Source organism: Oreochromis aureus, linkage group 3 (assembly GCF_013358895.1).
Source record: "Oreochromis aureus strain Israel breed Guangdong linkage group 3, ZZ_aureus, whole genome shotgun sequence".
In the NCBI taxonomy this organism is placed as follows: domain Eukaryota; kingdom Metazoa; phylum Chordata; class Actinopteri; order Cichliformes; family Cichlidae; genus Oreochromis; species Oreochromis aureus.
Window position 1 is genome coordinate 73,660,039 of NC_052944.1, and position 22,842 is coordinate 73,682,880.

The 22,842-nt window shown below is 39.8% G+C and overlaps 4 long non-coding RNA genes across 8 annotated transcripts; 1 reads left to right on the top strand and 3 right to left on the bottom strand.

Annotated features, from left to right (window-relative positions):
• Positions 1-742: 742 nt before the first annotated feature.
• LOC120437561 lies at positions 743-2,130 on the bottom strand. Of its 2 annotated transcripts, none has more exons than XR_005611227.1 (5): positions 2,077-2,130; positions 1,881-1,958; positions 1,687-1,725; positions 1,269-1,359; positions 743-1,057 (listed from the first exon to the last, which is right to left on the bottom strand). It is a non-coding gene; the product is annotated as an uncharacterized LOC120437561 (long non-coding RNA). The 2 variants fall into 2 exon arrangements; XR_005611228.1 differs by lacking the exon at positions 2,077-2,130 and adding an exon at positions 2,024-2,046.
• Positions 2,131-11,783: 9,653 nt separating this feature from the next.
• On the top strand, positions 11,784-20,452 carry LOC120437588. The gene is made up of 2 exons (XR_005611264.1): positions 11,784-11,842; positions 19,904-20,452. It is a non-coding gene; the product is annotated as an uncharacterized LOC120437588 (long non-coding RNA).
• LOC116316807 lies at positions 12,234-13,710 on the bottom strand. 3 transcript variants are annotated; one of them, XR_005611235.1, is made up of 5 exons: positions 13,566-13,710; positions 13,369-13,446; positions 13,176-13,213; positions 12,759-12,847; positions 12,234-12,548 (listed from the first exon to the last, which is right to left on the bottom strand). It is a non-coding gene; the product is annotated as an uncharacterized LOC116316807 (long non-coding RNA). The 3 variants fall into 3 exon arrangements; XR_005611233.1 differs by having other exon boundaries at positions 12,759-12,850; XR_005611234.1 differs by lacking the exon at positions 13,566-13,710 and adding an exon at positions 13,513-13,528 and having other exon boundaries at positions 12,759-12,850.
• LOC120437562 lies at positions 20,301-21,731 on the bottom strand. Of its 2 annotated transcripts, none has more exons than XR_005611230.1 (5): positions 21,582-21,604; positions 21,439-21,516; positions 21,245-21,283; positions 20,829-20,919; positions 20,301-20,615 (listed from the first exon to the last, which is right to left on the bottom strand). It is a non-coding gene; the product is annotated as an uncharacterized LOC120437562 (long non-coding RNA). The 2 variants fall into 2 exon arrangements; XR_005611229.1 differs by lacking the exon at positions 21,582-21,604 and adding an exon at positions 21,635-21,731 and having other exon boundaries at positions 20,306-20,615.
• Between the last annotated feature and the right edge of the window lie 1,111 nt (positions 21,732-22,842).

A 22,842-nucleotide genomic window follows, 5' to 3' on the forward strand; every position in this document is an offset into this window, starting at 1 on the left:
ATGCCTGACACCCGTAAACGAAGCAGCATCTGGCTGCAGTTTAAAGACTTTTTTGTCTCGGTCTTGGTCTCGTCTCGACTTTGTCTTGGTCTTGGTTAAGGTGGTCTTGACTACAAGTCTAAATCGCCCTCATTTTATATGCATTTACTGCTGAGGCACAGCAGCCTTTGTCTCTGAGCCAGAGAGAAAGAGCTCCATGGAGTTGTGTAAAATAATCTGAAATTCTAACCATTTGATAATAAATTGTGAAAACTTTTAATTCAAGCATATTTGTCTACTCTCATAAAAAACAACACTAGTTACCACTGTAATGCTTTTTTTATGTGTGATAAACAGGAAACTAAGGTGATTGGTCAAAAGTTGGGAGGAAAACCACTGTTCTTCTTATTGTTGTCAAATATGACAACAATGTATTTGTATCAATGAAGACAAAAATAAAATGTGTCCTTTTGAAAAGGTATTTTATGAGTCCTTTTCTTTTATCATCTGCTTTGTTTACTCGCATATCAAACAGTAGCTGAGATCAATTCTGGAAATTATCATTAGACCAACTTAATATTAATACTTTTTCAGGTTATTGTTTAGGATCTTAGTAAATGCTTTGAGCTCAGTCAGATATTAGCAGGTCAGACTTGTTATTTTCTATTTAGGTATTTTAAAACGAAGATAGATGAAAAACAAATTTGGTGTTTGGGTTTAGACCAATAAAAAAGGTGACATGTGACAAAGACTCAGAGACCAATTTCATTTAATGCTTAAGAGTTTAATGATGAAGATAATAAGAACAGAAATGAATAGTTTTTGTTATTAAAAGAGACAGTCCGGTCGACTCCAGTTTGTGTCACTTGTTGCTTCATTCTTTATGCAGCAATACAGCGAAAGAAAATAAGTAAAGATGTAAAAGGGGAAACTGATAGTTCAGGGAGTTGGATGAAAGTATTTGCTTCTCTGTCTGATGGACCATTTTCATGGAAGACCAGGAATCATCTTCTTTTTCAGAGCCAGACAAAATCGGTATCAGTGGTGAGCGTATATATATTATTCGTTCACGTCTTTCCTGTTTACACACACAAAGAAAACAATATTAACTGAAACCACAAGACATGTATACTGAGGGAAATATTCAGTATGTTGCATCAACAAAATAACCTGTATACCTTGACAGCACTATACAAATGTGTATTTTGTGTTAATTTGATAAAGAATGGATATTGTTATTAAATATTAAGAGAAAGAAAGAAAGTGGTAAATCAAAATCATAGTTTTACCCCCATCGCTTTCTCCATACCCATCGCCATTTAACGCAACGATAAGTTTTGCGCCAATACCACAGGATCCTCTTGTCAACAGCTTGCTCTTCTGAAGACAAGCAAATTACACTATAGTAAAAATTTATGAATTTTCTGTATCTGTGAAAACATTTTGTAATATTTTTTGTATTTGCATGGTGTTCTTTCTTTTTTTTATTCTATGGACACACAATGAATTTTCAAATGTATACATTTAATTGAATATTTTACGATATTAAACACATAATTTTAGATTTAATTTTCCATTATAATGCATAATATTGAAATAACACAACATTTGTACAACAAACTTTGTAGCACATTGATGTGTTGCTGTTCCGTTCAGCGAAACAGAGCTGTGATTATTTTAGTGTGAGTTTTTAAACTGTTGACCAACCTTGTGGATTATTCTCTGCCCCACTGCTGCCCGATTTTTCTGGAATAAAAATTTAAATTTAAAAGTTAAAATTATATTAGAAAATCAGATCTTGACTTTGATTGTTAAATTTCCATTTATTATATTGTACTGTTATTTTTATGAATACATACAGACATACACACACATTATGTACAATAAACTTTAATACTCACGAGCAGTAATGATCAGAGGGATCATTACACAAAGAAACACAAACACGGTCAGCAGCCTCATGGTGATCTTTAATATCTCTGTGAAAAACAGAAGACATCAAGACATCATTAAAAAATAGGATAGAACAGATTTTGTTGCAGACCTTCTGGAGAATATGTAGAATATTTGTAGAGTAGATTTCATTTCAGCACCGACCGATAGCTTCAGCCGTCCAGTGAGAAGGTGCTAAACAGCAGTAAGATCAGTGCTTATATACTGTTTGTTTGACGCTTCAAAAATAGGAATTAACATTGAAAAAACCGACACGTGTATCATGTGATTCATGCTGGACAGACTTTCACTGCACCTATTTATTTCTTCATCAAAATAATTTCCTCATACTGACTACTTCTTCTTTTGGCTGCCCACTTAACTTTAAACCGACTAGTTGACAAAGTGTCTCCACAGAGTATAACTACATGATATTTCATGTGTTTAATTAGGATTTTATATGTTTTGTAACAAAATAATAATAAGCATCATATTAAAGGCATGATGCTTTGGTGTTCCCATTGAGAGGCTACAGAAAGTAGCCAGGGAAAGGGACGTAGGGGCTTCTCTGTGTAGGCTGCTGCTCCCATGACCTGGCTCTGGATAAGCAGAAGAAAATGGATGAGTGGATGTCAGGTTAGGATCCCTGGGTTTTGGACCCTACTTTTGAGTTTTGTGCGTTGACCTTCTGGGGTGGTGAAAATGTTTTATGTTTAGGTTTTGTTCCTTGTCTCTTTGGTGAACAGGGTAGTCAGCTTGTTGTCTTGTCATTTCTTAGTATCATTCTTGTAGCCTGTTTAATGTTTTTGTGTTATATCCTAGTACTGCAGCTTCTGTATTCCTGGGCTGGCCAATATTTAGTTTCGAGATTACTTCGTTGTTGTGTTATAGTTTGTATAGGTTATACATTTGTTAAAGTTTATTTTATACACACAATTTTTTGATACTTTTGTATTTTCCATTTTTTCTTCCCGTTTAAGAAAAAAAGAGAAATGAATCCAGCCACAATTGTGATCTATAGTGAGAGTAGACAGAATACATGTGTGAAGGAGCGGAAGATAGGTATGACAGTGAAAATGCAAGGAGTAGAGGTAGTGATGGTAGATCAGTGTAAATGCATGAAGTGAACCATACGGAGCAAGAAAGTCCAAAAGAGAGGTGAAGTGACAGTGAAGTGACACCCTCTCTTCATTTAAGATGTGTGTTTTCTGGTGTTTTGAAATTCACAAGTCTTGTGAAATAATGTGTGACCTTCAGTTTTGAACAATGTTTCAAAAGCTGTTGCTTCTCCAAACTATAACCAAGGCTGTTGGCTAACTGATGATAATCATGATAATGAGTTTATCTCCAAGTCAAACTCAGTCATGGTCTTCTGTACGTGTTTTATGGTTAAGAAACCATAAGAGAAAATTAACATCCACCAAGCATCTGACATTCATCACCAATGTTTTCAACATGTTTGTTTTTTGACCACATGAAACACTCAGTGTTTCGAAGAAATCCACAAACCCTCATTAATAATGTCTTATTCAGCCGAGATAACAAATGAAGCTTTTTATGTCAAATGTGGTTATAAAATGTAGTTTAAGAACATGAGTTGAATCAGACTCATGTGGTAGGCTTACTGCTGTGTAAGCAGCTTGTTGGTTACATGCTTATAAAGGTGAAGCATGAAGTTAGGTTTAATACTGATCAGGCATTCACAAATATTTATGTTAACATGTTAAGCATTCAATCGCTCCAATCTTCCATCTGTACATGTTTGTGCATGTGTTTGTTTTTGTGCAGAAACAGGGCTTCCCACCCTCGGTCTCAATGGTCATATGAGCGATCAAACACCTGTCCTTAATGTCCCTGTTTGGAAGCAACTGCTTAAGGTGGTGGCTCATCTTCAGTCTTTGCTGGATGACTGAAAAACTATAAATAAGTTAATGAAAGCCTCGCTTCTCTGCCTGTGTGACTGGTTTGTCTGCCTCTTTGAGAAGTGTTTTAAAAGAGTGATTGTGTGGAGAAATTATACTGTTGGAATTTGGACTTTCACTAATGTTTACTTTGTGGATTGTTGTAAATAAACACACTGAACATGTAGATTGAGTCCTGCAAATGATGGGATGTTCATAAGCCACACTTTGCCCTCCCTCGTATCTCATCCAGACTGTGGCCGGATTTATGCTTTCAAATACAGCAAGCATTCCTATATTCTACCATAATGGAATATTAGGAAGTAAAAAATTAAGAAATAGCACCTAAATATTTCTAGAGCTCTATGCTAAAATGCAAAGTATAGACTAAGAATGGCTGTTCAGTAATATAAAATTATCTAGAGAAAGGTCTTGATGCATTCTCAATCATCCAGGAAAGTAAATCTCCAAAAAGTTGAATCTGTTCATCTGGACGTAGCGTTTTGTGGGAGAAACGTTTCGTCACTCATCCAAGTGACTTCTTCAGTCTCAGCTGACTGCAGGTTTCCCCAAATCTTATAAACAGTACATTTGCATAATGACTGACACCAGCCCACTGATGGAACAATGGCCTGGGAGATCAGTTCCTTAATCTAATTATGCAAATTCTCATGACCATTGATCAACAACCACTGACCAAAACCCATTGATCAAAGCCCACTGATCAATGGCTAGGGATGGGTATTGTTTTGGTTTTATCCGATACCAGTACCAAACCGATACTTTTGAAACGGTGCCGGTGCTTAAACGGTTCTCGAACCGGTGCTTAAAGAATGAAGAACATGCACTTTGTCCAAAAACCTCTCATGTTTAGCTGTTTTTTTGTAAAAAGATAACAATGTTAGCCTTTTCTGCAGCTACAGGGCATATATGGTATCACTCTTGGCTGGAAGCACTGGGAAAACACAAACTTTGTCCAAAAACCTCTCATGTTTAGCTGTTTCCCACTTTTTCTTTGGTCATTTTAGCCTTTTTGGCCAGGGTGAAGGGAGTATCTGCCATCAAACAAGAAGACAGCCGCATGTAACTACGACGGTGTTTGCTAGTTCACCTTACATGCATTAATTTAATAACGTGGTTAGGCTACTCAATGTAAATTACACACGAACAACATTAAGCTACTCACACAGAAAAGAACGGCTGCTGCTGCCATCATCATCCGTCATCATTTCTGCTACACTGGCAGGGCTAGGGGCCAGGACTCTCCTCTTCGGGTTTTTGGGGGATGTTGCTAACTCCGGGTCCGATAACAGGCAGCACACCCGCAGTAGATGTGCACGGTGTGAGGTGGGCTATTTGGGCAAGCTATCAAATACGGCGCATTTCTCGGCTTTTAAAAAATGCTATACATCGCCAGGTGTTTCATCAGATTCGAGGAGTTACCTCCTTTGCACAGTATCAGCTTAAAGCACTTGTTGCAGGCTGCTGAGTTTGCATCTTTTGTTGTGAAGTACAGCCAGACTTTTGACCGCTTCGCCTTGGGCATTTTTAATCTGTAGCTCTGCTCTAAAAGAACGTACGTACCTGGGCCCGCCTACTACGCTTGCAAAGGTAAAATGATTGGCTAGAATCCAAGCTGTATGACATCTCAGGAAAAAAAAAAGCACCGAAATAAAGCACCGAAATAAATGTTATGATTTAATGTTGTCAGTGTTTTGTTTTATGTTATGTTTAAGGATTTGTTCTCGTTTCCTGTTTTATTGTGAAGGTCTGCGTCTCATGTGAGTGTGTTAAGTTTTACCTCTGTCTCGTCTTGTTGATTATTCCCAGCTGTGTTCCCCACCTGTGTGCAATCTCCCTGTGTTTTCCTGTGTGTATTTAAGTCGCGTCCTCTGTCTTTGTAGTTTGGCTGGTCCGTCTGTGTATCCACCATGTCTCATCCGTGTGTTTCCCTGCTCCCCAACCGTCATCTGTTTTCTGCTCGCGGTTATTTGTGTTCAGGTTTGTGTTTCTGTTCAGGGTCAGTAGATTAGTTTTCCCAGTATAGTTTAGTTCTCCGTTCACCATTTTGTCCATCTCTTTTGTTGTGTTTGCCTTAGTGGCACCAGCCATTTTTAGCCGACCTGGTTGTCCATTTTAAGATAAAGCCTCTTCTCATCCCACAATCTGGTATTCATCTTCTTTTATGTTGCGGCTATGAGCCGGGTCGTAACAGAATTGGGGGCTCGTCCGGGATCCGTCTGTCTTCGCTGGAGGGTCCAAGGGACCGCTTCAGCGTTCGTCTGTCTTCGCTGGAAGGTCCGAGGGACCGCTTCAGCCTTCTGTCTTCGCTGGAGGGTCCAAGGGGCCTGTCCGGCCTGCATTCGTCTCCGCTGGAGGGTCCGAGGGGCCTGTCCAGCCTTCGTCCGTCTCCGCTGGAGGGTCCGAGGGACCGCTTCAGCAATCGTCCCTCTTCGCTGGAGGGTCCGAGGGGCCTGTCCAGCCAACATTCGTCTTCGCTGGAGGGTCCAAGGGGCCTGTCCAGCCTTCGTTCGTCTCCGCTGGAGGGTCCAAGGGGCCTATCCAGCCTTCGTCCGTCTCCGCTTCAGCCATTCGTCTTCGCTGGAAGAGCCCGTCCAGCCATTCGTCTTCGCTGGTCATGAATCACACATTTTCATTTGGGGTTAAATGTTTGATTTTTGGGTGGGGGGAAATGTTATGATTTAATGTTGTCAGTGTTTTGTTTTATGTTATGTTTAAGGATTTGTTCTCGTTTCCTGTTTTATTGTGAAGGTCTGCTTCTCATGTGAGTGTGTTAAGTTTTACCTCTGTCTCGTCTTGTTGATTATTCCCAGCTGTGTTCCCCACCTGTGTGCAATCTCGCTGTGTTTTCCTGTGTGTATTTAAGTCGCGTCCTCTGTCTTTGTAGTTTGGCTGGTCCGTCTGTGTATCCACCATGTCTCATCCGTGTGTTTCCCTGCTGCCCAACCGTCATCTGTTTTCTGCTCGCGGTTATTTGTGTTCAGGTTTGTGTTTCTGTTCAGGGTCAGTAGATTAGTTTTCCCAGTATACAGGGAGTGCAGAATTATTAGGCAAGTTGTATTTTTGAGGAATAATTTTATTATTGAACAACAACCATGTTCTCAATGAACCCAAAAACTCATTAATATCAAAGCTGAATGTTTTTGGAAGTAGTTTTTAGTTTGTTTTAGTTTTAGCTATTTTAGGGGATATCTGTGTGTGCAGGTGACTATTACTGTGCATAATTATTAGGCAACTTAACAAAAACAAATATATACCCATTTCAATTATTTATTTTACCAGTGAAACCAATATAACATCTCCACATTCACAAATATACATTTCTGACATTCAAAAACAAAACAAAAACAAATCAGCGACCAATATAGCCACCTTTCTTTGCAAGGACACTCAAAAGCCTGCCATCCATGGATTCTGTCAATGTTTTGATCTGTTCACCATCAACATTGCGTGCAGCAGCAACCACAGCCTCCCAGACACTGTTCAGAGAGGTGTACTGTTTTCCCTCCTTGTAAATCTCACATTTGATGATGGACCACAGGTTCTCAATGGGGTTCAGATCAGGTGAACAAGGAGGCCATGTCATTAGTTTTTCTTCTTTTAAACCCTTTCTTGCCAGCCACGCTGTGGAGTACTTGGATGCGTGTGATGGAGCATTGTCCTGCATGAAAATCATGTTTTTCTTGAAGGATGCAGACTTCTTCCTGTACCACTGCTTGAAGAAGGTGTCTTCCAGAAACTGGCAGTAGGACTGGGAGTTGAGCTTGACTCCATCCTCAACCCGAAAAGGCCCCACAAGCTCATCTTTGATGATACCAGCCCAAACCAGTACTCCACCTCCACCTTGCTGGCGTCTGAGTGGGACTGGAGCTCTCTGCCCTTTACCAATCCAGCCACGGGCCCATCCATCTGGCCCATCAAGACTCACTCTCATTTCATCAGTCCATAAAACCTTAGAAAAATCAGTCTTGAGATATTTCTTGGCCCAGTCTTGACGTTTCAGCTTGTGTGTCTTGTTCAGTGGTGGTCGTCTTTCAGCCTTTCTTACCTTGGCCATGTCTCTGAGTATTGCACACCTGGTGCTTTTGGGCACTCCAGTGATGTTGCAGCTCTGAAATATGGCCAAACTGGTGGCAAGTGGCATCTTGGCAGCTGCACGCTTGACTTTTCTCAGTTCATGGGCAGTTATTTTGTGCCTTGGTTTTTCCACACGCTTCTTGCGACCCTGTTGACTATTTTGAATGAAACGCTTGATTGTTCGATGATCACGCTTCAGAAGCTTTGCAATTTTAAGACTGCTGCATCCCTCTGCAAGATATCTCACTATTTTTGACTTTTCTGAGCCTGTCAAGTCCTTCTTTTGACCCATTTTGCCAAAGGAAAGGAAGTTGCCTAATAATTATGCACACCTGATATAGGGTGTTGATGTCATTAGAGCACACCCCTTCTCATTACAGAGATGCACATCACCTAATATGCTTAATTGGTAGTAGGCTATCGAGCCTATACAGCTTGGAGTAAGACAACATGCATGAAGAGGATGATGTGGACAAAATACTCATTTGCCTAATAATTCTGCACTCCCTGTAGTTTAGTTCTCCGTTCACCATTTTGTCCATCTCTTTTGTTGTGTTTGCCTTAGTGGCAGCAGCCATTTTTAGCCGACCTGGTTGTCCATTTTAAGATAAAGCCTCTTCTCATCCCACAATCTGGTATTCATCTTCTTTTATGTTGCGGCTATGAGCCGGGTCGTAACATAAAGCACCGAAATAAAGCACCAAAATGTGCGCTGCTTTTCGGTCTGGTTACTACCGTTTATGTCAGAACCATAATGCCATAATGGCACCGGATACCGGTACCCATCCCTATCAATGGCCATAAGTACCATTCACAGAGAGTTGGGGAATGGCTGCAATCACAGCATTGTAAGATGGCGAAAGAGAGAATAGAATAGAATAGAATAGAATAGAATAGAATAGAATAGAATAGAATAGAATAGAATAGAATTCAACTTTATTGTCATTGCACATGTCACAGGTACAGGGCAACGAAATGCAGTTTGCATCCATCCAGAAAGATGTACCCTTAGGCCCCCTCCTTGATTCAGAGATGGTCTTTCCCTTTTCACGTAAATGGCCTCCTTGACTCTGCGCTCAAACCAGCGTTCCTCCCTGTCCAGGATGTGTACATCCTCATCGTTGAAAGAGTGTCCACTGGCCTGTAGGTGTGAATAGACTGCAAAGTCCTGGCCTGACGAGGTAGCTCTTCTGTGTTGTGCCATCCGCTTCACCAGAGGTTGTTTGGTTTCCCTGATGTATAAATCCTGGCAATCCTCCTGGCACTTAACAGCGTACACTATGTTACTCTGTTTGTGTCGGGGGACCCGATCCTTGGGGTGGACCAATTTTTGGCACAGCGTATTTTGGGGTTTAAAAGCCACAGAGACCCGGTGTTTAGAAAAAATGCTTCTCAACTGCTCTGATACTCCTGACACATATGGGATCACTACAGGTTTTCGCTTGGGCAGCGGTTGTCCTTCTCTTCTGGATCGGCTGGAGCTTTCTTTAGGTGTCTTTCCAGCTTTGACAGAAGTCCAGCTGGGATAACCACATTTACTCAGGGCCTTCTTGATGTGCTGTTCTTCTGCCTCCCTGGCTGCTGTGTCAGTGGGGATGGTGTTCGCTCTGTGTTGTAGCGTCCTGATGACACCCAGTTTGTGCTCCAGTGAATGATGAGAGTCAAACCTTAGATACTGATCCGTATGCGTAGGTTTACGGTACACGTCAGCTTTTAGATGTCCCCCATTACTGATGGAAATCTCACAGTCTAAGAAGGCTAACCTGCCACTTTTCATATCCTCCCTGGTGAATTTGATGTGTTGGTCCACCGAGTTAATATGATCCGTGAATTGTGCTACATCCTGAGATTTGATTTTCAACCAGGTGTCATCCACATATCTGAACCAATGGCTTGGTGGTGTCCCAGGGTAGGATAGCAAAGCTCTCTTTTCCACTTCTTCCATGTACAAATTGGCCACAATGGGTGAAACTGGGGAGCCCATGGCACACCCATATTTCTGCCTGTAGAACTGACCCTTGTATGTGAAGTAGATGGACTGAAGACACAGTTCCAAAAGCAAACACACTTGGTCCATGCTGAGAGTGGTGTCATCCTGTAATCTCTTACGGACTACCTCCAACGTTTCCGTGACTGGGATCAGTGTTCTTTGATCAGTGGGTTTTGGTCAGTGGTTGTTGATCAATGGTCATGAGAATTTGAATAATTATGATTAAGGAACTGACCCAACAGCCCATTGTTCCTTCAGTGGGCTGGTTTCAATCATTATGCAAATGTACTGTTTATAAGAGTTGGGGAAACCTGCAGTGAGCTGAGACTGAAGAAGTCACTTGGATGAGTGACGAAACGTTTCTCCCACAAAATGCTACGTCCAGATGAACAGATTCAACTTTTGGAGATATCTAGAGAAAGGTACAAGCTATTTTGAAACACTAAAATAACAAATTCATGATGGCAGGATACAATGTATTTATTAAAGGTCAAAGTAATGGTTTTGTATCTTGATTTATTTTAAAACTCATTCATGTATTTGTGTTTCACATTAACACTAAGCAGAGGTTATTGTTGTTGTCAGACAGGAACATGTGTAAAATGTTAAATACAACAAATAGCCCGAGCAGAATGAATGAACAAATAAAACATTCACATAGTTGATTTTGTGTTTCGTCAGTGAAGCTGGTGCCCTGTATGACTGAGGTCTATGGAAAAGAACCAGTTTTAGGCATTCACACATGTGACTAGGATGTCTCATGAGCTTCTGAAGCATACAATATAAGGCACCCTGAGGTGGCTGTTTTTGTGATTTGGCACTCTATAAAAAACATGGAATTGAACGGATACATGGTAACAAGTGAAATAGGGTGTAATTTATTTTTCACATTACTGTACAGGGAGGATGTAGTCATTGGGACAAACTGAAAATATTTTTAAAAATAGCAAAATGTCAAAAGGAGGGTCCAGAATATTATGGCAATCAAACAAGTGTGCACATAAATATCTCTTTCAAACTGACTAAGACTTCATATTTAGGGCAAACACTGCTGATCAGGGCTGTGTCTCTGACTGTGTCTCGGTGGCCCACACTCTGAAGGCAGCAGATTTGATCAGGTCATGATCGCCCTAGAGTTGGATGTCTCAAGACCGGTCTTTTACGTGGTCTTGGTCTTGTCTTGGTCTCGGATCCCTCGGTCTTGCTGTCTCAGATCGACATGGTGGTCGGGAGATTTGGAGTCAACAGTATCCATGACCCACAACGTAATGTTCGATAATGTGTCATGCGCAAAAGCATCAGCTCTAAGAGCCGTGCTTAGAGAGTGCTTTGTAGTGAATCAGAAGAGTCGACTCCCACTGAGCGAGATCCGGCTCTTCACTTAATTTCCTTTCGCTGCTCAGCTCTCACACAGGGGCTCAGTTATGCTCCAATCCCTCCATATTGTGGCCAATCACATGCGAGGATATAGGATAATATCATTATGTGAAAAACAGAGAGGGTGAGCGACGCGACAGTCAAGTGGAGCGTGCGTCTGTCCTCTCAGTAAGTGAGTGAGACAGTAGACAGCGGTGAGGAGGGCTGTGCGAGTGCATCGCAAAAAAACATAAATATGCCTGACACCTGTAAACGAAGCAGCATCTGGCTGCAGTTTAAAGACTTTTTTGTCTCGGTCTTGGTCTCGTCTCGACTTTGTCTTGGTCTTGGTTAAGGTGGTCTTGACTACAAGTCTAAATCGCCCTCATTTTATATAGCTGTACTTTGTCCCCCAGCTAGTTGCATTACAGTGGTAACTAGTGTTGTTTTTTATGAGAGTAGACAAATATGCTTGAATTACAAGTTTTCACAATTTATTATCAAATGGTTAGAATTTCAGATTATTTTACACAACTCCATGGAGCTCTTTCTCTCTGGCTCAGAGACAAAGGCTGCTGTGCCTGCTGTGATTGGTCAAAAGTTGGGAGGAAAACCACTGTTCTCCTTATTGTTGTCAAATATGACAACAATGTATTTGTATCAATGAAGACAAAAATAAAATGTGTCCTTTTGAAAAGGTATTTTATGAGTCCTTTTTCTTTTATCATCTGCTTTGTTTACTTGCATATCAAACAGTAGCTGAGATCAATTCTGGAAATTATCATTAGACCAACTTAATATTTTATTCAGGATATTGTTTAGGATCTTAGTAAATGCTTTGAGCTCAGTCAGATATTAGCAGGTCAGACTTGTTATTTTCTATTTAGGTATTTTAAAACGAAGATAGATGAAAAACAAATTTGGTGTTTGGGTTTAGACCAATAAAAAAGGTGACATGTGACAGACTCAGAGACCAATTTCATTTAATGCTTAAGAGTTTAATGATGAAGATAATAAGAACAGAAATGAATAGTTTTTGTTATTAAAAGAGACAGTCCGGTCGACTCCAGTTTGTGTCACTTGTTGCTTCATTCTTTATGCAGCAATACAGCGAAAGAAAATAAGTAAAGATGTAAAAGGGGAAACTGATAGTTCAGGGGGTTGGATGAAAGTATTTGCTTCTCTGTCTGATGGACCATTTTCATGGAAGACCAGGAATCATCTTCTTTTTCAGAGCCAGACAAAATCGGTATCAGTGGTGAGCGTATATATATTATTCGTTCACGTCTTTCCTGTTTACATACACAAAGAAAACAATATTAACTGAAACCACAAGACATGTATACTGAGGAAATATTCAGTATGTTGCATCAACAAAATAACCTGTATACCTTGACAGCACTATACAAATGTGTATTTTGTGTTAATTTGATAAAGAATGGATATTGTTATTAAATATTAAGAGAAAGAAAGAAAGTGGTAAATCAAAATCACAGTTTTACCCCCATCGCTTTCTCCATACCCATCGCCATCTAACATAACGATAAGTTTTTGCGCCAATACCACAGGATCCTCTTGTCAACAGCTTGCTCTTCTGAAGACAAGCAAATTAAACTCTAGTAAAAATTCATGAATTTTCTGTATCTGTGAAAACATTTTGTAATTTTTTTGTATTTGCATGGTGTTCTTTCTTTTTTTATTCTATGGACACACAATGAATTTTCAAATGTATACATTTAATTGGATATTTTATGATATTAAACATATAATTTTAGATTTAATTTTCCATTATAATGCATAATATTTAAATAACACAAGATTTGTACAACAAACTTTGTAGCACATTGATGTGTTGCTGTTCCGTTCAGCGAAACAGAGCTGTGATTATTTTAGTGTGAGTTTTTAAACTGTTGACCAACCTTGTGGATTATTCTCTGCCCCACTGCTGCCCGATTTTCTGGAATAAAAATTTAAATTAAAAAGTTAAAATTATATTAGAAAATCAGATCTTGACTTTGATTGTTAAATTTCCATTTATTATATTGTACTGTTATTTTTATGAATACATACAGACATACACACACATTATGTACAATATACTTTAATACTCACGAGCAGTAATGATCAGAGGGATCATTACACAAAGAAACACAAACACGGTCAGCAGCCTCATGGTGATCTTTAATATCTCTGTGAAAAACAGAAGACATCAAGACATCATTAAAAAACTAGGATAGAACAGATTTTGTAGCAGACCTTCTGGAGAATATGTAGAATATTTGTAGAGTAGATTTCATTTCAGCACCGACCGATAGCTTCAGCCTTCCAGTGAGAAGGTGCTAAACAGCAGTAAGATCAGTGCTTATATACTGTTTGTTTGACGCTTCAAAAATAGGAATTAACATTGAAAAAACCGACACGTGTATCATGTGATTCATGCTGGACAGACTTTCACTGCACCTATTTATTTCTTCATCAAAATAATTTCCTCATACTCACTACTTCTTCTTTTGGCTGCCCACTTAACTTTAAACCGACTAGTTGACAAAGTGTCTCCACAGAGTATAACTACATGATATTTCATGTGTTTAATTAGGATTTTATATGTTTTGTAACAAAATAATAATAAGCATCATATTAAAGGCATGATGCTTTGGTGTTCCCATTGAGAGGCTACAGAAAGTAGCCAGGGAAAGGGACGTAGGGGCTTCTCTGTGTAGGCTGCTGCTCCCATGACCTGGCTCTGGATAAGCAGAAGAAAATGGATGAGTGGATGTCAGAGTTATGATCCCTGGGTTTTGGACCCTACTTTTGAGTTTTGTGCGTTGACCTTCTGGGGTGGTGAAAATGTTTTATGTTTAGGTTTTGTTCCTTGTCTCTTTGGTGAACAGGGTAGTCAGCTTGTTGTCTTGTCATTTCTTAGTATCATTCTTGTAGCCTGTTTAATGTTTTGTGTTATATCCTAGTACTGCAGCTTCTGTATTCCTGGGCTGGCCAATATTTAGTTTCGAGATTACTTCGTTGTTGTGTTATAGTTTGTATAGGTTATACATTTGTTAAAGTTTATTTTATACACACAATTTTTTGATACTTTTGTATTTTCCATTTTTTTCTTCCCATTGAAGAAAAAAAGAGAAATGAATCCAGCCACAATTGTGATCTATAGTGAGAGTAGACAGAATACATGTGTGAAGGAGCGGAAGATAGGTATGACAGTGAAAATGCAAGGAGTAGAGGTAGTGATGGTAGATCAGTGTAAATGCATGAAGTGAACCATACAGAGTAAGAAAGTCCAAAAGAGAGGTGAAGTGACAGTGAAGTGACATCCTCTCGTCATTTAAGATGTGTGTTTTCTGGTGTTTTGAAATTCACAAGTCTTGTGAAATAATGTGTGACCTTCAGTTTTCAACATGTTTGTTTTTTGACCACATGAAACACTCAGTGTTTCGAAGAAATCCACAAACCCTCATTAATAATGTCTTGTTCAGCCGAGATAACAAATGAAGCTTTTTATGTCAAATGTGGTTATAAAATGTAGTTTAAGAACATGAGTTGAATCAGACTCATGTGGTAGGCTTACTGCTGTGTAAGCAGCTTGTTGGTTACATGCTTATAAAGGTGAAGCATGAAGTTAGGTTTAATACTGATCAGGCATTCACAAATATTTATGTTAACATGTTAAGCATTCAATCGCTCCTCTCTTCCATCTGTACATGTTTGTGCATGTGTTTGTTTTTGTGCAGAAACAGGGCTTCCCACCCTCGGTCTCCATGGTCATATGAGCGATCACACACCTGTCCTTGATGTCCCTGTTTGGAAGCAACTGCTTAAGGTGGTGGCTCATCTTCAGTCTTTGCTGGATGACTGAAAAACTATAAATAAGTTAATGAAAGCCTCGCTTCGCTGCCTGTGTGACTGGTTTGTCTGCCTCTTTGAGAAGTGTTTTAAAAGAGTGATTGTGTGGAGAAATTATACTGTTGGAATTTGGACCTTCACTAATGTTTACTTTGTGGATTGTTGTAAATAAACACACTGAACATGTAGATTGAATCCTGCAAATGATGGGATGCTCATAAGCCACACTTTGACCTCCCTCGTATCTCATCCAGACTGTGGCCGGATTTATGCTTTCAAATACAGCAAGCATTCCTATATTCTACCATAATGGAATATTAGGAAGTAAAAAATTAAGAAATAGCACCTAAATATTTCTAGAGCTCTATGCTAAAATGCAAAGTATAGACTAAGAATGTCTGTTCAGTAATATAAAATTATCTAGAGAAAGGTCTTGATGCATTCTCAATCATCCAGGAAAGTAAATCTCCAAAAAGTTGATTCTGTTTCATCTGGACGTAGCGTTTTGTGGGAGAAACGTTTCGTCACTCATCCAAGTGACTTCTTCAGTCTCAGCTGACTGCAGGTTTCCCCAAATCTTATAAACAGTACATTTGCATAATGACTGAAACCACCACACTGAAGGAACAATGGGCTGGGAGATCAGTTCCTTAATCTAATTATGCAAATTCTCATGACCATTGATCAACAACCACTGACCAAAACCCACTGATCAAAGCCCACTGATCAATGGCTAGGGATGGGTATCGTTTAGGTTTTATCCGATACCAGTACCAAACCGGTACTTTTGAAACGGTGCCGGTGCTTAAACGGTTCTCGAACCGGTGCTTAAAGAATGAAGAACATACACTTTGTCCAAAAACCTCTCATGTTTAGCTTTTTTTGTAAAAGATAACAATGTTAGCCTTTTCTGCAGCTACCGGGCATATATGGTATCACTCTTGGCTGGAAGCACTGGGAAAACACAAACTTTGTCCAAAAACCTCTCATGTTTAGCTGTTTCCCACTTTTTCTTTGGTCATTTTAGCCTTTTTGGCCAGGGTGAAGGGAGTATCTGCCATCAAACAAGAAGACCGCCGCATGTAACTACGACTGTGTTTGCTAGTTCACCTTACATGCATTAATTTAATAACGTGGTTAGGCTACTCAATGTAAATTACACACGAACAACATTAAGCTACTGACCCAGAGAAGAACGGCTGCTGCTGCCATCATCATCCGTCATCATTTCTGCTACACTGGCAGGGCTAGGAGCCAGGACTCTACTCTTCGGGTTCTTGGGGGATGTTGCTAACTCCGGGTCCGATAACAGGCACCACACCGCAGTAGATGTGTGCGGTGTGAGGTGGGCTATTTGGGCAAGCTATCAAATACGGCGCATTTCTCGGCTTTTAAAAAACGCTAAACGTCGCCAGGTGTTTCATCAGATTCGAGGAGTTACCTCCTTTGCACAGTATCAGCTTAAAGCACTTGTTGCAGGCTGCTGAGTTTGCATCTTTTGCAGTGAAGTACAGCCAGACTTTTGACCGCTTCGCCTTGGGCATTTTTAATCTGTAGCTCTGCTCTAAAAGAACGTACGTACCTGGGCCCGCCTACTACGCTTGCAAAGGTAAAATGATTGGCTAGAATCCAAGGTGTATGACATCTCAGGGAAAAAAAAGCACCAAAATAAAGCACCAAAATGTGCGCTGCTTTTCGGTCTGGTTACTACCGTTTATGTCAGAACCATAATGCCATAATGGCACCGGATACCGGTACCCATCCCTATCAATGGCCATAAGTACCATTCACAGAGAGTTGGGGAATGGTTGCAATCACAGCATTGTAAGATGGCGAAAGATGTACCCTTAGGCCCCCTCCTCGATTCAGAGATGGTCTTTCCCTTTTCACGTAAATGGCCTCCTTGACTCCGCGCTCAAACCAGCGTTCCTCCCTGTCCAGGATGTGTACATCCTCATCCTTGAAAGAGTGTCCACTGGCCTGTAGGTGTGAATAGACTGCAGAGTCCTGGCCTGATGAGGTTGCTCTTCTGTGTTGTGCCATCCGCTTCGCCAGAGGTTGTTTGGTTTCCCCGATGTATAAATCCTGGCAATCCTCCTGGCACTTAACAGCGTACACTATGTTACTCTGTTTTTGTCGGGGGACCTGATCCTTGGGGTGGACCAGTTTTTGGCACAGCGTATTTTGGGGTTTAAAAGCCGCAGAGACCCAGTGTTTAGAAAAAATGCTTCTCAACTGCTCCGATACTCCTGACACATATGGGATCACTACAGGTTTTGGCTTGGGCAGCGGTTGTCCTTCTCTCCTGGATCGGCTGGAGCTTTCTGTAGGTGTCTTTCCAGCTTTGACAGAAGTCCAGCTGGGATAACCACATTTACTCAGGGCCTTCTTGATGTGCTGTCCTTCGGCCTCCCTGGCTGCTGTGTCAGTGGGGATGGTGTTCGCTCTGTGTTGTAGCGTCCTGATGACACCCAGTTTGTGCTCCAGTGAATGATGAGAGTCAAACCTTAGATACTGATCCGTATGCGTAGGTTTACGGTACACGTCAGCTTTTAGATGTCCCCCATTACTGATGGAAATCTCACAGTCTAAGAAGGCTAACCTGCCACTTTTCATATCCTCCCTGGTGAATTTGATGTGTCGGTCCATCGAGTTAATGTGATCCGTGAATTGTGGTACGTCCTGAGATTTGATTTTCAACCAGGTGTCATCCACATATCTGAACCAATGGCTTGGTGGTGTTCCAGGGTAGGATAGCAAAGCTCTCTTTTCCACTTCTTCCATGTACAAATTGGCCACAATGGGTGAAACTGGGGAGCCCATGGCATACCCATGTTTCTGCCTGTAGAACTGACCCTTGTATGTGAAGTAGATGGACTGAAGACACAGTTCCAAAAGCAAACACACTTGGTCCTGTTGCTGAGGTTGGTGTCATCCTGTAATCTCTTACGGACTACCTCCAACGCTTCCGTGACTGGGATCAGTGTTCTTTGATCAGTGTTCTTTGATCAGTGGGTTTTGGTCAGTGGTTGTTGATCAATGGTCATGAGAATTTGCATAATTATGATTAAGGAACTGACCTCCCAGCCCATTGTTCCTTCAGTGGGCTGGTTTCAGTCATTATGCAAATGTACTGTTTATAAGATTTGGGGAAACCTGCAGTCAGCTGAGCCTGAAGAAGTCACTTGGATGAGTGATGAAACGTTTCTCCCACAAAATGCTACGTCCAGATGAAACAGAATCAGCTTTTTGGAGATATCTAGAGAAAGGTACAAGCTATTTTGAAACACTAAAATAACAACTTCATGATGGCAGGATACAATGTATTTATTAAAGGTCAAAGTAATGGTTTTGTATCTTGATTTATTTTAAAACTCATTCATGTATTAATGTTTCACATTAACACTAAGCAGAGGTTATTGTTGTTGTCAGACAGGTACATGTGTAAAATGTTAAATACAACAAATAGCCCGAGCAGAATGAATGAACAAATAAAACATTCACATAGTTGATTTTGTGTTTCATCAGTGAAGCTGGTGCCCTGTATGACTGAGGTCTATGGAAAAGAACCAGTTTTAGGCATTCACACATGTGACTAGGATGTCTCATGAGCTTCTGAAGCATACAATATAAGGCACCCTGAGGTGGCTGTTTTTGTGATTTGGCACTCTGTGAAAAACACTGAATTGAACGGATACATGGTAACAAGTGAAATAGGGTGTAATTTATTTTTCACATTACTGTACAGGGAGGATGTAGTCATTGGGACAAACTGAAAATATTTTTAAAAATAGCAAAATGTCAAAAGGAGGGTCCAGAATATTATGGCAATCAAACAAGTGTGCACATAAATATCTCTTTCAAACTGACTAAGACTTCATATTTAGGGCAATCACTGCTGATCAGGGCTGTGTCTCCGACTGTGTCTCGGTGGCCCACACTCTGAAGGCAGCAGATTTGATCAGGTCATGATCGCCCTAGAGTTGGATGTCTTTTACGTGGTCTTGGTCTTGTCTTGGTCTCGGATCCCTCGGTCTTGCTGTCTCAGATCGACATAGTGGTCGGGAGATTTGGAGTCAACAGTATCCATGACCCACAACGTAACGATCGATAATGTGTCATGCGCAAAATCATCAGCTCTAAGAGCCGTGCTTAGAGAGTGCTTTGTAGTGAATCAGAAGAGTCGACTCCCACTGAGCGAGATCCGGCTCCTCACTTAAATTCCTTTCGCTGCTCAGCTCTCACACAGTGGCTCAGCTATGCTCCAATCCCTCCATTTTGTGGCCAATCACATGCGAGGATATAGGATAATATCATTGTGTGAAAAATAGAGAGGGTGAGAGACGCGACAGTCAAGTGGAGCGTGTGTCTGTCCTCTCAGTAAGTGAGTGAGACAGTAGACAGCGGTGAGGAGGGCTGTGCGAGTGCATCGCAAAAACACATAAATATGCCTGACACCTGTAAACGAAGCAGCATCTGGCTGCAGTTTAAAGACTTTTTTGTCTCGGTCTTGGTCTCGTCTCGACTTTGTCTTGGTCTTGGTTAAGGTGGTCTTGACTACAAGTCTAAATCGCCCTCATTTTATATGCATTTACTGCTGAGGCACAGCAGCCTTTGTCTCTGAGCCAGAGAGAAAGAGCTCCATGGAGTTGTGTAAAATAATCTGAAATTCTAACCATTTGATAATAAATTGTGAAAACTTTTAATTCAAGCATATTTGTCTACTCTCATAAAAAACAACACTAGTTACCACTGTAATGCTTTTTTTATGTGTGATAAACAGGAAACTAAGGTGATTGGTCAAAAGTTGGGAGGAAAACCACTGTTCTCCTTATTGTTGTCAAATATGACAACAATGTATTTGTATCAATGAAGACAAAAATAAAATGTGTCCTTTTGAAAAGGTATTTTATGAGTCCTTTTTCTTTTATCATCTGCTTTGTTTACTCGCATATCAAACAGTAGCTGAGATCAATTCTGGAAATTATCATTAGACCAACTTAATATTAATACTTTATTCAGGTTATTGTTTAGGATCTTAGTAAATGCTTTGAGCTCAGTCAGATATTAGCAGGTCAGACTTGTTATTTTCTATTTAGGTATTTTAAAACGAAGATAGATGAAAAACAAATTTGGTGTTTGGGTTTAGACCAATAAAAAAGGTGACATGTGACAGACTCAGAGACCAATTTCATTTAATGCTTAAGAGTTTAATGATGAAGATAATAAGAACAGAAATGAATAGTTTTTGTTATTAAAAGAGACAGTCCGGTCGACTCCAGTTTGTGTCACTTGTTGCTTCATTCTTTATGCAGCAATACAGCAAAAGAAAATAAGTAAAGATGTAAAAGGGGAAACTGATAGTTCAGGGAGTTGGATGAAAGTATTTGCTTCTCTGTCTGATGGACCATTTTCATGAAAGACCAGGAATCATCTTCTTTTTCAGACCCAGACAAAATCGGTATCAGTGGTGAGCGTATATATATTATTCGTTCACGTCTTTCCTGTTTACATACACAAAGAAAACAATATTAACTGAAACCACAAGACATGTATACTGAGGGAAATATTCAGTATGTTGCATCAACAAAATAACCTGTATACCTTGACAGCACTATACAAATGTGTATTTTGTGTTAATTTGATAAAGAATGGATATTGTTACTAAATATTAAGAGAAAGAAAGAAAGTGTTAAATCAAAAGTCATAGTTTTTACCCCCATCGCTTTCTCCATACCCATCGCCATCTAACGCAACGATAAGTTTTGCGCCAATGCCACAGGATCCTCTTGTCAACAGCTTGCTCTTCTGAAGACAAGAAAATTACACTCTAGTAAAAATTTATGAATTTTCTGTATCTGTGAAAACATTTTGTAATTTTTTTGTATTTGCATGGTGTTCTTTCTTTTTTTATTCTATGGACACACAATGAATTTTCAAATGTATACATTTAATTGAATATTTTACGATATTAAACACATAATTTTAGATTTAATTTTCCATTATAATGCATAATATTGAAATAACACAACATTTGTACAACAAACTTCGTAGCACATTGATGTGTTGCTGTTCCGTTCAGCGAAACAGAGCTGTGATTATTTTAGTGTGAGTTTTTAAACTGTTGACCAACCTTGTGGATTATTCTCTGCCCCACTGCTGCCCGATTTTTCTGGAATAAAAATTTAAATTAAAAAGTTAAAATTATATTAGAAAATCAGATCTTGACTTTGATTGTTAAATTTCCATTTATTATATTGTACTGTCATTTTTATGAATACATACAGACATACACACACATTATGTACAATAAACTTTAATACTCACGAGCAGTAATGATCAGAGGGACCATTACACAAAGAAACACAAACACAGTCAGCAGCCTCATGGTGATCTTTAATATCTCTGTGAAAAACAGAAGACATCAAGACATCATTAAAAAATAGGATAGAACAGATTTTGTTGCAGACCTTCTGGAGAATATGTAGAATATTTGTAGAGTAGATTTCATTTCAGCACCGACCGATAGCTTCAGCCTTCCAGTGAGAAGGTGCTAAACAGCACTAAGATCAGTGCTTATATACTGTTTGTTTGACGCTTCAAAAATAGGAATTAACATTCAAAAAACTGACACGTGTATCATGTGATTCATGCTGGACAGACTTTCACTGCATCTATTTATTTCTTCATCAAAATAATTTCCTCATACTGACTACTTCTCCTTTTGGCTGCCCACCTAACTTTAAACCGACTAGTTGACAAAGTGTCTCCACAGAGTATAACTACATGATATTTGATGTATTTAATTAGGATTTTATATGTTTTGTAACAAAATAATAATAAGCATCATATTAAAGGCATGATGCTTTGGTGTTCCCATTGAGAGGCTACAGAAAGTAGCCAGGGAAAAGGACGTAGGGGCTTCTCTGTGTAGGCTGCTGCTCCCATGACCTGGCTCTGGATAAGCAGAAGAAAATGGATGGGTGGATGTCAGAGTTATGATCCCTGGGTTTTGGACCCTACTTCTGAGTTTTGTGCGTTGACCTTCTGGGGTTGTGAAAATGTTTTATGTTTAGGTTTTGTTCCTTGTGTCTTTGGTGAACAGGGTTTTCAGCTTCTTGTCTCGTCATTTGTTAGTATCATTCCTGTAGCCTGTTCAATGTTTTTAGTTATATCCTACTGCTGCAGCTTCTGTATTCCTGGGCTGACCAATATTTAGTTTCAAGATTACTCAGTTGTTGTGTTATAGTTTGTATAGGTTATACATTTATTAAAGTTTATTTTATACACACAATTTTTTGATACTTTTGTATTTTCCATTTTTTTCTTCCCATTGAAGAAAACAAGAGAAATGAATCCAGCCACAACTGTGATCTATAGTGAGAGTAGACAGAATACATGTGTGAAGGAGCGGAAGATAGGTATGACAGTGAAAATGCAAGGAGTAGAGGTAGTGATGGTAGATCAGTGTAAATGCATGAAGTGAACCATAGAGAGCAAGAAAGTCCAAAAGAGAGGTGAAGTGACAGTGAAGTGACACCCTCTCTTCATTTAAGATGTGTGCTTTCTGATGTGTTTTGAAATTCACAGGTCTTGTGAAATAATGTGTGACCTTCAGTTTTGAACAATGTTTCAAAAGCTGTTGCTTCTCCAAACTATAACCAAGGCTGTTGGCCAACTGATGATAGTCATGATAATGAGTTTATCTCCAAGTCAAACTCAGTCATGGTC